The 18398-nt window shown below is 37.8% G+C and overlaps 1 protein-coding gene across 4 annotated transcripts in view; it reads left to right on the top strand.

Annotated features, from left to right (window-relative positions):
* The first annotated feature begins 869 nt into the window (after positions 1-869).
* The window catches only part of LOC141433375 (amidophosphoribosyltransferase-like), a 55906-nt gene continuing 38377 nt past the window's right edge, over positions 870-18398 (top strand). The window contains exon 1 of one of the 4 annotated variants that reach the window (XM_074095431.1): positions 870-1011. The gene's annotated coding sequence lies outside the window, so the exon portion shown is untranslated. Of the gene's footprint in view, positions 1012-1121; positions 1401-17061; positions 17261-18398 lie in introns of those variants that run through there. The other 3 variants (XM_074095668.1, XM_074095510.1, XM_074095584.1) reach the window with 3 other exon arrangements.

An 18398-nucleotide genomic window follows, 5' to 3' on the forward strand; every position in this document is an offset into this window, starting at 1 on the left:
AACGACGACCAATACTTGGTACTGGCAAAGTGGCCATAAATGTTTGTACTACCCGACCAAGCTAAATTTACATCTCGCGTATTAACAAGAACAGTTCAAAAATGTAAAATTCAACAAATAGGAAACGAAAATTCGTAAGACACGTATCGGCGACCAAGATGCTAGCTAGCTAACCGTACAGCAGGGCTACTAGCCTACTACGAAACTCGAAACTCGAAGTTCGTATCATACCATCCCTCTCCCTCTCGTATTAAATGGTATAAGTGTCAGAGGGACCGCACGACACGAACTTCGAGTTTCGAGTTTCGTAGTACCTGACACGATAGTAAGGCGATCGCCTGATTTCGGGCTCTCGAAGTTGAATACACTATATTAAAACGAGTGAGAGGGATGGTAACGACTACGAACTTCGATTTTCGAATTTCGTAGTATGGCCCTTGCCGGTGAAAATATTATTTTACGAGTTGAGATGATAAATAGGAGCTACTACAAAATTCACAAAACCGAAGTTCGTAATGGTGTACCAATTGTACCATCCACACGGTACGATACGAACTTTGGTTTTGCTTGTTTTGTAGTAGCTCCCCTGTAATGAAGATCGATCAAATGATATTTCCCAGATACGTAAACCGGGTTACTTTAGGAAATTTAGAGGCTTCTTTGATAGATTTTAAATGGTTATGAAAACGCAAATATAATATTTTAAATTAAAGATATTATTATTAACCAACTAATTCAGATACTAAAACGGGAGTTTCAAATTCATGTTAATTATTCGGCATTATAGATTATTTTATAAAAACTTAAGCACGTCTCAAAAGTATCAAGACTATTCCGTCGGCATAACATATTGCTATTTCATTCTCTCAAAGTGCTTATCTCCGTCACACGTTAACTTCAAATACAACTATTGAATCAATTAATTTCTTGATACACTTACACTAGTCAGCCTGCTACGCAACGAAGTTACTTTCGACTTGTTACTGAAACTTTTGCAGAGTTTTTAAACCGGTAAGTGCTCTATGTTAATGTTACATTGAAATATTTAAGTTAAAATCTTTAAAATCGTTGGAGTAAAAATTACATAAAAAATGATTTCGATATTATTCGACATTTTTAAGTTGTCTATGGATATTGTCAAGTTTTCTGTGACTGCCATGGACTCTCTAATTTACTACGGTAATGTCAAGTGACAGTTTCTTTCTAACTTGATGTTATTTTCGTACCATGTGGTCTTAACTTTGTACAATGCACAACAAATAAGCGACTTGAACAATTAAAATTACGAGTAATTTCTTTATAGAATTGTGAAAGTAACTTTCTTGATTATCTTAGAAGTTTGAAAGACGTTGCGGGTGATTTTTGTGGTTAACAACACGAAAGTTTTTTGAACGCGTCTGGTAAGTATTTCTTTTCACTTGTTTATTTAAATTTACTGCAGGTCTATCACAAATACATATTGCAAAAGATTTGATCGAGATTTTAAACTTGCTTCTTGTACTATTGTCTCATATAATACGTTATTTTTAATAAGAAATTCAGAAGTCAAAAGCTTTAGTAAACTTTTTTAGTTTTTAGATGTTCAACTTACGACGTGTAACCTGCCATGTACTTATAATCTATTCTGCCGGCCAAGCGAGGGTTTTTTTTAGTATTTACATAAGTTGTCAGAAATACATGTTTTAAGAGCTATTTGAACTGGTATGGCTAGGGTTGGCATTAAAAAAACATACAACACGGCTGACTGGAATAGTTCTAAAAGCACAATGAAAATAGTAATTAATACTATTTTTAACTAACTGAATAGATGAATACTTTGTGACAAAATGTGTCCACTGTATTAGTTCTGCTAAAGTTAGTAACATCAAAACTTCACTTACTTAACTTATGTTAAAAAGATTCTTATTTTTTTTTAGGTCTTACCTTACATTAACCACTTTTTTTATAAGAAAGTCACAGTATCCATTTTGATGAACCATAGTCAAGTCAAAATATCTGTTAAATTTAGGCTTTAAAGCACTTATGAATGTTAAAAAAATCTACTACTGGCTTGAAAAAACCTTTGTGGAAAATCTGGCAAGAAACTTAAAGAGGTAATATGGACAAGGGGGATTCAGGGAGGGGGGGAGGTGGTCATGGGAGTTGCCCTGACAACAGTCAATATTTTTCTGATCTTGATTAATATCTTTCTGCAACAACACAATACAATAAAATTGATTTTATTATTTTACAATCAATGAGTTTCACTGTTTTTGCAAAATCAGCTGCGTCTTTAGCCCATGTAGCGCCCTTGTGCAATTATTACTTTAGCGCCATCTACGAAGCGCGCGGGCAAAATGGAATAGGTACAACGTGCCGCCCCCGGCGCCCACATAGGCGTACATAGAGAGGGGGGCCGGGTGTGCCGTGTCCACCCCAGTATGGTCTAGTACCCACCCCAGGATGTTTCTAAAAATAACCCGATACGCCAGTGGGCACCCCTAACACTGCTGCGCCCGTGTGCAACGCACACCCTACACTATAGGTAAAGATGCCTCTGTGCAAAATAAACTACAGTTTGACCATGTGATGCTGACCAGCTATAAAGCTGAATCTGCTCTTGAATATGGATAATTCTCTCCTGGATATATTAAAAATCAATTCTTAAGAATGCATCATTAATTATATTAGAATTAATACAAAAGTCATTGGTTTTTACTATCTGCAGGAAATATGTCCACATAATGGCATAATGGAGTAACACTTTTATTTTATTTTTTTAATCTTATATTTTAACGAGGCTTCAGTACACTAAATGTGACTATGCCAGCCTCATGGGGGGCATCACATGTTACACTCTCTTGTGCCGAAACCTAATCTCTGGATGCAAAGGCCCGTCTGATGAACTTGTAAATCCGCATCGCTTCTTCTGAAAGTGGTTGACTCAGAATGACATTTACACTTCCATTCAACAGATCCATACCATCCAGATAACTGTTTCTGGTGTCCTTATTCTGATCACATTCCAGAAGAAAATGAAGGTCTTCAGTCTTATTACAACCTATACACAAGGGTGATTGTACTACTCTCATCAAATTTAGGAAATAATTTAGTGGAATGTGTGTGACCAGATCGCACACGAAATGCAAGCACAAGTAGTTCCCTGGGAAGAGTAACACTTAAAAGAAGACAAGATAATACTACAGTACTGTAGAGCTACTACGAAATTCGAACTTTGTATCGTACAGTCCCGCTGTAGCTAATATTATTTTATACGAGAGCAAGAGGGACGGTACGATACGAACCTCGATTTTCAAATTTCGTATTAGCCCTACTGGTCTTTACAGTTTTACTATTACCATATTCCGTATATCCCCTTGTGCATGGTAAAATTTGATACAGAACACATGTTGTTTAATGAGCGGACACTACTGATCACATTTACTATCTCTTTTTACTCACACTATAACGTTAGTCATTGATTCTGGATGTGTTATTATTATTATTATTCCCCTTGATGGCGGCCTTAAGGCTTGGGCCAATGTCAGTTGCACAGGGTTGCGGTTGACAGTTTGACAGCAGCAAGAAAATAATTGACAATAACACAAAAATCTGGACATGTGTTGACATTTCAATGTATATTCAGAATCATTTTTTTTATTTATTTATGACAGAAGCATTCTACACTGAACATAGATATAGTTAGGGTTTTCGTTTTGTAACTAAGGGACACCATACATTATTATTGTTCTTTTCATTTAATTTTTTCTTTAATTTAACACTGTAAGTTTTTAAGTATTTTATTTGTAAATGAACTAAAATAATTTCCTTGCTCACCCGCGACCTTACGATAGCTAAGCTTATGCAAAATATGCGTGTTCATGCAGTTCCTCCACCTCCACACTGTAAGAACACACACAAATCACACAAACCCATCTATCACCACCACCACACTACACTGACGCGTTTCGAACTCAACCAGCGCTCATCTTCAGAGTGACACAACCGTACACCATGCTACCAGTTGTTAGACTCAAACAACTGGTAAGTGTCTAACAACTGGTAGCAGGAACTGCATGAACACGCATATTTTGCTTAAGCTTAGCTATCGTAAGGTCGCGGGTGAGCAAGGAAATTATTTTAGTTCATTGATATGGACCTCCGCAAAGTAACGCCTGATTCAATAAATTATTTTATTTGTAATTATTTCATTTTGAAATAATGGCTTTCTGCCAAGTTTCTTGCGGCACTTTTTTCTAAACAATGATGGTATTTCCGAAAGCACTGGTAGTTACTGAATAAATGATTTGATATTTGAATTTGACCAACTCCTGCAGTGCTGCTTCTATTTTACTATGGTTTATGCTATGCTGTAACTGTATTTCTATCATTTTCTTTTGCTAAAATGAAAGACCAAGACAAAGCATAAGCCTCACCGTTTACTAATGTTTCAGCGAATAACATTTGGCAACCTGTTTCATTTCCCAACTGTTTAATATTTCTGAAACAGTAAATATTTCAGGATTTTAATAAAACTAACCTAACCTAAAGGATTCTACACGATGGCCCTGAAATAAATCCTGAAATATTTACAGTTTTAGAGTTTGCAAAATGAATACACTGGCCCCTCTATCACGAAGTGTAAAACTCGAACTTCGTGTGTTGCCGTCCCGCTGGCGCTTATGTCATTTAATACGCGAGTGAAAGGGATGGAGCGATACGAACTTCGATTTGCGAGTTTCGCAGTAGCCCATCAGGTTGCCAAATGTTACGTTGCAAAAAGGCAGTAGGTACCCAGCCTCACCCACTTAGTCTTGTTTAAATGTGAAATGAATTTATTCTATTCTAAATACAAAGGTCATTGCTCAATTTTGGATAGTAGAGGCTGATAATGAATCTTTAATATATTATTTGTTAAATAAATATAAGGTGCTAACTAATTAGGTACCAATATTTTTACAGCTGATAGTACTCATCTTTAGGAGTAGACTTAAGTATAAAATATGGAAAAGTTTGTTACTTTTTGGAGATAATTAGAGAATCAACTTTACTGCGTAAAATTATGAATAGTCAGTGATTTAAAACTTCTTTGACTGTCTTCACTGTCACGAGTTACTGGCCAGTTCACTTATACTTCATTTTTTTTAGCATTAGAAAGAAGGTAAACGATATTGACGTGTCTTTTTATTGAAAAACACTTTTGACCAAAGAGTATAAGTACCTATATAGAAAAAGAGTGGCAACTCTATGGCCAGATTTGCATGTATGGCACAGATTACTAATATGTGTATGGTAAGAAGCGCTATCTCGCAAATAATTCACAGCAAATATGAAACAATTAGCAAGGACATATGATCATTTACATTCATTTGGTATATAAGTACTAATAGTTACTTTTTATTTGTATGCCAGAATGGTAGTAAGTGGAAGGATGTAGTCTCTGCCTACCCCGTTGGGAAAGAGGCGTGATTTTATGTATGTTTTTCAATCCTTTAAATATCTTGTCACTCAAATGCACAGGCTGATATGTTTGGGCGGAATGATAATTTATTTATTTTGTTCAGGAAATTCAAACAAAAATATTGTGTTAAAACTTTTCTTAATTTATATTTAAAGTTAATTGTTTTGATCTAATTTAACTCTCTTAAAATATTGGTACTTGGGGCAATCAACTTTTTTACCGACACTAATCTGTCCGCGACATTTTTCAAACAATTGCAGATTTTTGTAAGTAAACATGTTTTTTCTGTAATTTAATAGATGGTGTACATGAATACATGCCATCTTACGTAAGTTCAACCTATGAAACCGTGAAATATCTTGTTGGAAGTACGATTTTTTGGTAACGCAGGAGACGCCCAAAGTGTCGGTAAAATAGTGGATTGGCCCACTTACCTAATTTGTTAGCACCGTGTATATGGGTGGTGTAATATTTCTGCAAGTATCTTAAAAACTGATATACCATATGTTTAATATGAAAAAAGATACCCATTGTAGTCTAGTGGTTTCTCAAGCAAAGGAACATGGGTTCGAGCCCGGACTCGCACCTCTGCGTTTTTCGGGAATTACGTGCAAATTCACATTTTAAATTTTACCATGAGCTTTAAAGTGAAGGAAAACATCGTGAGGAAACCTGCACGTACGTGCAGTGTGCGTGAAGTTCCCAATCCGCACGAGCTCGCGTGGGAACTATGGCTCAAGTCCTCGTATTTTGAGAGGAGGCCTGTGACCTACATTTTTTCCGTAGTCGACTAGGAACCCTTATAGTTTCGCCATGTTTGTCTGTCTGTCTGTCTGCGGGTAAGCTCAGAGACCGTTAGTACTAGAAAGCTGTAATTTGTCATGAATATACATATCAGTCACGCCGACAAAGAAGTACAATAAAAAAAGTAAAAAAAAAAACCCCCATAGACATAAAGTGGGGGTGTTTTTTTTCTCTCGACTAACCCTATATTGTGGAGTATCATTGGCGGGGTGACAATTTTTCTATTCAGTGATCTGTTTGCGAAATATTCAACTTTAAAGTGCAAATTTTAATTGAAATCGAGCGTCCCCCCCCTCTAAAATCAAAACTGTTGGATGGAAAAATTTGAAAAAAATCAGAATGGTAGTAAATATATCAAATTTACAAGGAAAATTATAGCGGGTAAGATTGCTTGAGAATTATTAGTAGTTTAAGAGTAAATAGCAGCCTAAGGTATAAATATACCTAAACTTGGAAGATTCAGTACACAATACGAAATCCGTAGAAAAATATTATTTGATTTTATCGTAATGGCTACGGAACCCTATCCTGGGCGTGTACGACAACCTCTTGGCCGGTTTTTTTTAAAATCAGGATCGATGCCTACGTAGATTATTAATGATTCCGATTTCGTACAGTCTACTTGCAAATGTCTTTTTTTATATATTATCGATAAATAAATAAAATATACTTCCACAAGCTTCATGACAGGTATCTGCCTTTTTTTCATGTGTAATTTCGCACATGAATTACAAAATAGTCAGAGGTGCGAGCCGGGGTGCGAACCCACGAACCTCTGCTTGCGAGGCCATAGGTCAAACCACTAGGCCACCACGGCATCGCGGTCGCAGCTGCTCCGGAGGAGGGGAGCAAAAGATACAAAAAAGCGGCCAAATGCGAGTCTGACTCGCCCATGAAGGGTTCCGTAGCAGCAAGTAACAAAATATAAAAGTTTCCTTTACTTTAAGATTTATGACGTATTAAAAAAAACTACTTACTACATCTCGTTCAAACCAATTTTCGGTGGAAGTTTGCATGGTAATGTACATCATGTATTTTTTTTAGTTTTATCATTCTCTTATTTTAGAAGTTACAGCGGGGGACACACATTTTACCACTTTGGAAGTGTCTGTAGCGCACACTATTCAGTTTAGAAAATAATGATATTAGAAACCTCAATACCTATCCATAGATACCCCACAGGTATGGGGTCGATAAAAATTTTTTTTCGAGATTCTGAAGTATGGGGAACCCCCAAAATGTATTGTTTTTTTTTCTATTTTTGTGTGAAAATCTTAATGCGGTTCACAGAATACATCTACTTACCAAGTTTCAACAGTATAGTTCTTATAGTTTCGAAAAAAAGTGGCTGTGACATACGGACGGACAGACTGACAGACATGACGAAGCCATTAAGGGTTCCGTTTTTTCCCACTTGGCTACGGAACCCTAAAAAGCGATTTTCAAGTAAAGATTTGCAAGATGGCCGCGTTCCGTTTTTGCCACGTTCACTAAGACCCCGCTGAGTATTTCATGATTGAAATGATTTTCGTCAAATATTTCCTGTTTCATAACCAACGATAGATCTAAATGACGCGTTATCTATTAGCCATTAGGTCAAGGTATTGGCCTATTTAGCAACTTGCAGATAAGTTCGATTTACACATTATCGATCTACAGGGTGTCTTTGACCCAGTGGCGACGTAAGGGAGGGCGGAGGGGGCGGTCCGCCCCGCGAAGCACCAAGCGGTGACAACGGCATTTCACTCGTACATCCAAAGAAAGCGCCCAAAATCGCCCTCTTTAAAGACATACATAATAATAATATCGGACACTTGACACCAATTGACCCAGTCCCAAACTAAGCAAAGCTGTACTGTGGATACTTAAATACATACCTATTAAACATCCAAGACCCTAGACCAGGGTTTCTCAAACTTATGGCTCCACGTACCCCTGTTAAAGTTTCTAGACTATAGCGAACCCCTACCTCCCCCCCCTCAAAAGAAAGTAATAAAATTGACTGTTGGAGAAAGTAAGGTTATTTTTATTTCAATCATCATCATAATATCATCATCCCAGCCTATATACGTCCCACTGCTGGGCACAGGCCTCCTCTCAGAGCAAGAGGGCTTGGGCCATAGTTCCACGCGGGCCCAGTGCGGATTGGGAACTTCACACGCACCATTGAATTGCTTCGCAGGTTTGTGCAGGTTTCCTTACGATGTTTTCCTTCACCGCAAAGCTCGTGGTAAATTTCAAATGTAATTCCGCACATGAATTTCGAAAAACTCAGAGGTGCGAGCCGGGGTTTGAACCCACGACCCTCTGTTTGAGAGGCGATAGGTCAAACCACTAGGCCACCACGGCTTATCATCATAATATAATGTATATTATTTATTTCAATAAAAGGTAACAAATATAGGTAAGAATCATCTTGCCAACGAAAATACAAACTGAAACAAACAACAACAAATAAGGAACAAATTTGGAGTTGAAATAAAAAATACAAAAAGACTCCAAAAACCAATCTTAATCATCTTGCTAGTCTTGCAGCCTGGTGGTTTTTGGAGTCACGTAAACCTTGTCGCGAACCCCCTACCGTCGAATAGCGAACCCCTAGGGGTTCGCGTACCCCACTTTGAGTAACCCTGCCCTAGACCAAGCATTCGTATTATTCATACATATATCTGCCCCGGCCGGGGATCGAACACGGCACCTCAAGCTTCGTAGTCAGGTTCCTATTAATAAGTAATAAATAGCTAATCTTTTACCAATATTCAAATAGAAAAAAAAATCTTCCGCGGTTTTTCTTGTTTTTTTTTTTGTAAAGTGACGCTTTAAATTCTTGCATGTTTAGCCAACAGATTCCGAGATCTTTTACCTAGCTACTAAAATACTGTTTTATTTTTAACCCCCGACGCAAAAAGAGGGGTGTTATAAATTTGACCGCTATGTGTGTCTGTCTGTCTGTCTGTGGCACCGTAGCTCTTAAACGGGTGGACCGATTTAATTTAGTAACTTTCAAATAACGAAAATACAAACTGAGACATGGATGCACAGAAAAACCAGAAAAAGAGACCAGCGCTGGGAATCGAACCCAGGTCCTCAGCAATCCGTGCTGCGTGCTATAACCCCTACACCATTGCTGGCTGTTGTCCATGGCTGGGGTTACAGCACGCAGCACGGATTGCTGAGGACCTGAGTTCGATTCCCAGCGCTGGTCTCTTTATCTGGTTATTCGTGCATCCATGTCTCCGTTTGTATTTTCGATATGGTTTCACGGGATACCCGTAAAAGTAACAAATTTGGTGTTGAAATAAAAAAAATAAAAAGACTACAAAAAACCAATCATACTTTCAAATAACTTTAATTTAGTAAATTTATTGATCCTTAAAGTTTAATCGTTAAATCGTAACAAACATGGCGGTATTAACGCCCGTCTCATGGTACAGGGGTCTGTAATATTTAAGCATTTGCAGACATATCTTTAAGAACATTATTTTGTCAAAGTGCCGTCAATTTAGAATTGTATTGCATACATTGAAAATTACGTTTAATCTTTATTGAAAAATAAAATGATTGTTTAGTGACACCCTGTATATTTTGTAAAGTCACTCACGAACGATTTGTTGGCTAGAAAAGTTTTTAAGCCCTGTCTCACTCAAATAATCCAGTACCCTTGGTGTAAGTTTTCGGTTACAAAATACGTCCCGATCGCGTTCGCGTTAAAATCTCAATTTGTATGGAAACACGTACATCGCAAACGTTCCGCTAGAGGCGCTGTTCGTGTTTGCATACAAATTGAGATTTTAACGCGAACGCGATCGGGACGTATTTTGTAACCGAAAACTTTCACTAAGGGCACAGTAACATTCCACTGCGGTGCTCGAACGATCTAGCAACTTGCTGGCATATCGTCGTAGCAATCAAATTCTACTAGAATGATGTACCGCCAGCCAAATAAGTGGTCTATCAATTTTTAAACAAGTTCCCATCAAATGGACATGTCGCTAAAGTCGAACTTTCAAGTTGACAGACACGTCTATTGGCATTATTGTTTTATGACATGCAAACGATTATCAACTTTAGGGTGGTAGACCACATATTTGGCTGTAGTACCTACTAAAAAGTAAAAAAAAAGTTTTACTTAAATTAAAATAAAAGCTGAAATCAGTGGCGTAGCATGGACTAATGTGGGCCAAGTCGTATCAGCGAGGCCCCTTTTCTATGGTCGCATCGCATAGAGGCCTCGTGAGGCTCTTATAAGTGCGAGGCCGTGGGCGAAGGCCCACTCCGCCCGCGCCCAGCTACGCCACTGGCTGAAACAAAGCTTCGAGTAAAAGCTTTTTTTAATTCCATACATTAACGAACTAAATAAACCAACCCAATTTATTTCAGGCGTTCGGAAGTTATGCGCGTGCATATTTCGGTGATGCATTTTTTTAATAATTATGTAAAGAAAAATCGAATATGTACGATAGTATGTTAAAAATTGAAACTACCGTGAGACTCGCTCATGTTTAATGAAATAAGACCGGATAACTCGCGTCTTAAATCGAGTTTAGCTCGACATGTTTCGGGCTGATACGTAGCCCTTCTTCCCGGAGCAACGCGACAGTGCGCGCGTTGCAGCAGTCGCCCTCTTTTCACAACGAGATGGTTTAACAGAGACATTCCCAAACGTTTTTCTCTCGTAGACCATTGCACTATCAAAGATTTATTGTTTTCGGTAGACCCCCTGCAGGGCTACTACGAAATTCGAAAATCGAAGTTCGTGCCGTTCGATCCCTCCGACACTTATACTATTTCATACGAGAGCGAGAGGGACGGTACGATACAAACTTCGATTTTCGAACTTCGTAGTAGGCCCTCTGCCCACCCATTTTTTTTAACGCCAACGTGGACCCCCGTCTGGTCTCCCGTGGATCCCTGGGAATCCACTCGGACCACTGTTGGAACCACTGGTTTAAAGATAGTTCCCACGAAGCCATAGCACTGAAAATGTAAATACAATTTAGAAGAGCGACCATAGTCATTTTACTAACTTGACAGTACACGTCGAGCTATTATTACTACGTAGTACTACGTAGTAATAATAGGCAATAGCTCAATGACAGTACAAATTCATAGGCTGCGCTTGGCACGCGGTTTCCATTCGAGAACTTTCCGCCCCAACGGCCTGTGGGCTACTACGCAATTCGAAACTTGAAGTTCGTACTTCGTATCGTACCGTCCCTCTCGCTCTCGTTTTAAATAATATAAGCGTCAGCGGGACGGCAAGATACGAAGTTCGAAGTTTGCACTTCGTAGTACATAAAGGGCCTGTACCACTACCATGAGTTTACAGTGACCGTACTCGATAGCGACGGCGTTAATTATTTGTAGGGCGCTGTACTACTACCATGAGTTTACAGTGACAGTACTCGATGAGACGGCGTTAATTATTTGTACTCGTAGGGGCGCTGTACCACTACCATGAGTTTACAGTGACAGTACTCGATGGAGACGGCGTTAATTATTTGTACTCGTAGGGGCGCTGTACCACTACCATGAGTTTACAGTGACAGTACTCGATAGCGACGGCGTAAATTATTTGTAGAGGCGCTGTACCACTACCATGAGTTTACAGTGACAGTACTCGATAGCGACGGCGTTAATTATTTGTAGGGGCGCTGTACCACTACCATGAGTTTACAGTGACAGTACTCGATAGCGACCTATCGAGTACGGTCACTGTAAACTCATGGTAGTGGTACTGTACAATTCTCCATACAAATAATTTACGCCGTCGCTGTCGAGTACGGTCACTGTAAACTCATGGTAGTGGTACTGTTCTCTGTGCTATATGGCCTGCACATTGCCACTTTAACGAGCTAATTCAGACAGATAGATTAGCAGATAAAAGATTTGCCAAAAGGCCACTTTACGCTATGATATCGGTGTAACGATAAAGCAGCGTTTCACCCGCTTCAAAGTCAAGTCAAAATATTTACAATTTAGGCTATAACAAGCACTTATGAATGTCAAAGAAAATCTACACCGGTTTCGGAAAAACTCTGTTGAGAAGAATCCGGCAAGAGATAATATTTTTTAAACAGATTTACAATATTATTAAATGATATCTATACATCAGAAGTATTTAACACAACTTATTTTTAACACAGTAGGTTCGCTATTTGAGGGATATGCGGATCGGAATTATTTCCAAATATCCTTCTATCCCATAATACGCCTTAGATATTAATGTCTTCTTGACAATAGATCTGAATTTTGTATCCGTTTCATTTGTTATATTTTTTGGAATTTTATTATAAAAACGTATGCAATGTCCCAGAAAGGACTTTTTGGTTTTAGCCAGTCTGTAAGATGGAACTTTAAACTTCCCTGTGTTTCTGGTAGCCTTTGGCTTATCGACGTTAGTGTAAAAATCACATATGTTCTTCCTAACACATGATTATTTCAAAAAAATAAAGCGACGGCGGGGTTAGGATACCTGTTTCCTTAAAAAAAGATTTTAAAGATCTTCATTTACCTCGCCTCGCTCCGCTTAGCTGTTTCCACCAGAGATATGCTGTGCGAGGATGTGTAAATTAAGCGTTTCTATTGGCTAATGAAAAACACATCCCTCACAACACATCCTCGCACATCTCTGGTGGAAATGCTACTTAAACCTTAACTCCGCGCTAACCGTTCCCCGCGTCACAGATTGTTTTCAAACTATTTTGCATCATCTCACAGACAATTAACGCCAGCTAAATATAACTTATCAGTTTATTGGCGTTGGTAATGACCAATAACCCGCTATCGTTGTTTGCTGCTTTGGAAATGTACTCGAATGTCAATTCGATAAGGACCCCCCGCTGTATGATGACATAGCGGTAACTCTTGCGTCCGAGAGCGACGCAACACCCATGCCATGAAGCCAAATTTTCCGTAGAACACAAGCCGATTCCTCGCAAACGTTCCGCTAGATGGCGCTGTTCGTGTTTCCATATAAATTGAGATTTTAACGCGAACGCGATCGAGACGTATTTTGTAACCGAAAACTTACACTAAGGGTACAGATCGCCTGAATCTTTACGTGACTTTAGTAGTGACAAGTGCGAAGCTTGTTCAGTCACCATCCGACGTTTCGGGCGGCCAAGGTGGTCAAAAATCGTCGGCACGTGCACCCTATTCTGAATTAAAGTTTCGATATTTTTGATAACCTTGGCCGATCCGAAATATCCGATGAATTATTAAACAAAATGCCTCAGACACCCCAACTCTCTTTTTAGCGTTCCGTACCCACAGGGTGCCAACGGAACCCAATTATTGAGACCCCGCTCTCTGTCTGTCTTTCCGTCCGTCTGTCGCAGGGCTCTATTTCTCGAGTCGTAATAGTTAGACACTTGAAATTATCACAGAATATGTATTACTGTGGCCGCTATAACAACAAGTACTAAAAATATAATAAATAAATATGTCACTTGCAGGCTTTTTAATCTAGGTTTAAGTGGCCTTAAGTCCTGTCAGATCCATACAAGAACTGTCAGTTTAAGCCTTAAATCGAGATTTAAAAAAGCCTCTCACTTTTATCACCAAAATTCACTTGATTCCAATATTTATTTTTCATTTGAAAAATTCTCTTCAAAATCTGACGTTATTTCTTGAATGAAACATGTGTACTCGTATAATCTGTAGTAGCATAGACTAGCGTAGAGATGGTGGAAAATATTACATTGACTTACCTTACAATTAAAAAATAGCTGCTTTTATAATTGAATAAACCGTATTTGGAATTAAATAAAGTATTGTAAATAACAAAATAGGCAAAACTACTTTCATTATATAAATTAATCGATTTACTGAACAGATTAATTATTTTGCAATAGGTTCTAGGTTTTCACATCACTAAATGTCTGTGGTCGGGTTAATGGCGTCTTTGTTTACACTTTTCATAAATTGAATTGGAATACAATATAGAGGATTGGTATTTTTTTTTTCAAAATTTATAAACTACCTAATAGTCATTTATTAGGCCTACGCGTCTGTTCCAGACGAATTTTGGCGTGTCGCCTGTGCACAACGTCTTTGGTTCAGCACGAACATCCGTAGACTTCTCTTGTCAGGCCTGTGGGCGAACATGTCGCTCTCGCATAGATCTAGTCAAACTAATAGTACATTATATTATTTTTATATTGATTTCCGAACAGTTACTCCGTCGGAAGTTTCCGTCTATCATATGATAGCATCCGACCCTCCTGCAACAAACAGGCGGTCTTGTAAACACTGTTCGCGGGTGTTGGACTTATCTTATAGTTGTGGACCGCATTACGAGCAATGACCTTAAAGCCTAGTCAGACTTGTAAGAAAACCGGCCAAGAGCGTGTCGGACACGTCAAAATAGGGTTCCGTAGCCATTACGAAAAAAATAAGTAATATTTTTCTAAGGATTTCGTATTTTATACGGAACTAGCTTATGCCCGCGACTCCGTCTGCGCGGATCTAGGTTATCGCGCGGTGGCGCCCTCTACCGAAATAAAAGGTATCCCATGTTTATTCTTGGGATTCAAACTACCTATATACGAAATTTCATCAAAATCGGTTCAGTGGTTTCGACGTGAAAGCGTAACAGACAGACAGACAGAGTTACTTTCGCATTTATAATATTAGTTGGGATCTTCTAAGTTTAGGTATATTTTATACCTTAGGCTGCTATTTAAGAGTAAAACTACTAATAATTGTCAAGAAAACTTAGCCGTTATAGTTTTCCTTGAAAGTTTTAAATACTTACTACCATTTTGAATTTTTTCAAATTTTTCCACCCACCGGTTTAGATTTTAAAGGGAAGTTGAATATTTTGCAAACTAACCACTGAATCGAAAAATCGTTTTAGCAACCCTCTAATGATTTTAAAATACCTATCCAACGATACCCCACACTACAAGGTTGGATGAGAAAAAAAAATCACCCCCACTTTACGTCTATGGGAGGTACAGTCAAGGGCAAAGATATCGACACGGCCAAAGTTGCAAAAATATGTATACACGGCCTTAATGTTAAATGCATAAAGTCGTGTACATATTTTTGCTACTTTGGCCGTTTCGATATCTTTGCCCTTGACTGTACACAATTTTTTTTTTTTTGAAATTTTTATTGTACTATTTTGTCGGCATAGACATACATATTCGTGCAAAATTACAGCTTTCTAGCATTGATAGTCCCTGAGCAAAGCCGCGGACGGACAGACACACAGACAGACATGGCGAAACTATAAGGGTTCCGTTTTTGCCATTTTGGCTCCGGAACCCTAAAAAACTTACACATGAGCGTTACGGACGCGCCATTTTTGTAAAACGGCGTTGTTTTGTTTTTATTTTTCAATTTTGTGTTATTCATTGCCTGTTTTCTCACAAATATATTGAAGAACGTCGTATGACACACGTTTGGCAAGGTTTTACAACCTCGTGACGATGAAAACCCTCGGCTTGCGGCTCGGGTTTATCACTCATCAACTCATTTGTAAAAGCTTACTTATCAACCTCGTATCACAAATAACTATTTCACAAGTGTTTTCAGGAAGCGGAATTTACCCTCTTTATTTTCGAACTGTTGGGTAAGATTGTAGGTACACCCTTCTTTCTCTGTAAGCAAGGAATAAGCTAGCAAGGCTATTCGCAAAAACAGTTTTATAGTAAACAATTACAAGTTATGACAAAAAAATGGTTACATATTTGAATATCGAAAGTTAAAATATCTACGGGTAAAATGTCGATGTCCAAAATATCGAAAATTAAAATATCGACTGTATCGAAATATCGAAAATTAAAATAACGAAAGTTTATATTGTCGAATGGTTAGATAATCTACGTCCAATATATCGAAAATATATTTATCTACAAAAGTGACATCGAAAGATATAAACATCGAAGTTCAAAATATCGAAGTACAGAGTATCGAAAATCCTATGTATGAACTATCACGTGACGGGGTCGACGGAGCTCCGCTTCGCGGAGCTCCTATTCCGCTCAGTTTAGGCGCTTCGCGCCTTGACGTCATACTAACCTAACCTAACCTATTGAACATGAATTACCAAAAATATTTGGTTCGGTTAGGTTAAAACTGTGACCATAACAAAAATGACTAGATTATGTAAAATAAATGCTATTAAGAGAAAGGAGCAATAAATAAAGCCGATTTGTATGTACGATATATTAATTTTCGACATTCAAATATGTTGACATTTACAACTTAGATATATTGGCTATCGATATTTTTACTCATTCGATATTTTAATCAATCGACATTTCAATCTTAGACATTTTGACCATAGGTATAACAACTTTCGATATTGTGATACAATCGATATTTTAATTTTCGATATTTTGAACATCGACATTTTACCCGTAGATATTTTAACTTTCGATATTCAAATATGTAACCCAAAAAAATATATAAAAAAGCAAGTTTTTGCGAAGTCGCGTAACGGTCCCAGGTCAGCATAGTGTTGGCCGAGCAGGCCAACGCTGGTCTTCAGAAGGAAGACGACGTGTGATGAGGAGTGATCATAAATATGTATTGGTTTTGTAATCTCCTACACTAGATGCTACTAATAAATATCTTCATGTTTTTCTTAAGTAACGATGGATAATTTGTAATCTGTGTTATTATTTCTTCTGTTTACTTGCTGGTCAATACGAAATGACGCAAGGGCACGGCACGGTCAGTCACATCTTTTATCACAGTGTATAAAAAACACCCCAGAAACTTTTATCAGTGACGTCGCGGCAGCCAAACGTATAAATAATTCCATAATCAACTTATAAAACAATCGCCAAACGATCTTTGTTTCCACTGGCCATCTTGACGTCAAGCCGCCATTATAGAATTTAATTGGAACAGTTGTCAATGCTTTGCTTGTTTTTCTTATTGTATCAGGACTTGAGAACTGGTGTTTGAGTTGTGCGATCGTGGGTTTGAACTGTTCTGTGGGTTTGAAGTTATTTTGAAAAGTTGGCCAAGTCTACATATCATACAATAGTTCGTTGGAAGGTATTTGTTACTGTTTATCTTAAAAGGGTATTTGACACTATTCACCGATAATTCCAAGATACAGCTTTAATAAAAAAAAAGTTTTAATTTTAACCCAGAATTTTTAAAATTATTTTTTAATTAACCGTGAAATTTATTTTGAAACAAATAGAGATTTAATTAAGCACAGTTCAGTATTACCCTTCAAAATATATGAAGAGAATGTGTTTTGAGTTTTGACAACTCCAAAGATAAAGTAAATTGATTGGTGATGTCAAATACCCTGTTATTTAATTAAAAAATCATGTTTGTTTACTTATGTTTACGTATTTTTCCTTTTGAACTATTCCCTTTTGAAGTAAAGTAAGACCAGAGAATCTTCGCAGTAGCAATGTAAAGTGAATCTCATTATGACAACTCTAAATATCATTCCCGCGTAATGTAAATGTAAAATTAATTGCGACAAATGTAAAGCCAGGCTATTCACATTCGCACAAATATGTGTGTATGTGATCAATGTTGAAAATGCATACTTACGAAGATAAGTACTAAAATAACAGAATAGGAATTTGAGCCATTAATTCCTCATCAATGTCTTGGATGATGAATACTGTACAACAGTATACGCATGTTTCGGGGCAAGTAAAATGTATGAAATATGTACCTGTCTTGCAGATTATCCGGTCCGATATCGGATCAGGTTTCATACATTTTACTTTCCCCGATATCGTATCGTATCGGCGTCCAATACCATGTCAGATCGGATAATCTGATATCGCTTTTACTTGTTTGGGACCATTTTTTTTCTGTGAAGCGTGTTACCATTTTTTTTTCATTTGCCGCCATTTTATACTGTGTACATTCGTTGGTTCCTATATGGGGTTAACGCTACGAACACATAATAAGTCTTAATATTAAGACTTATTATTTGTTCGTAGGGTTAACGTTAGATTTCTCCAACTGATCATGGAACTGTGAGGTGAGACGTTTATCAACTTGATTGTGTTAACTTGGTCATTGTGTGTCTTCCATTATTAAATGATCAGTTGGATATTTGTGTTCTATATGCAATCGTCCACGCTTTACGAAATTAAACTTAAAAACTCATATGCCCAGTTTTGACTTAGCGACCTCGCTCTCGTATTAAATAGTATAAGTG

The sequence above is a fragment of the Choristoneura fumiferana genome, chromosome Z (assembly GCF_025370935.1).
Source record: "Choristoneura fumiferana chromosome Z, NRCan_CFum_1, whole genome shotgun sequence".
Classification (NCBI taxonomy): Eukaryota; Metazoa; Arthropoda; class Insecta; order Lepidoptera; family Tortricidae; genus Choristoneura; species Choristoneura fumiferana.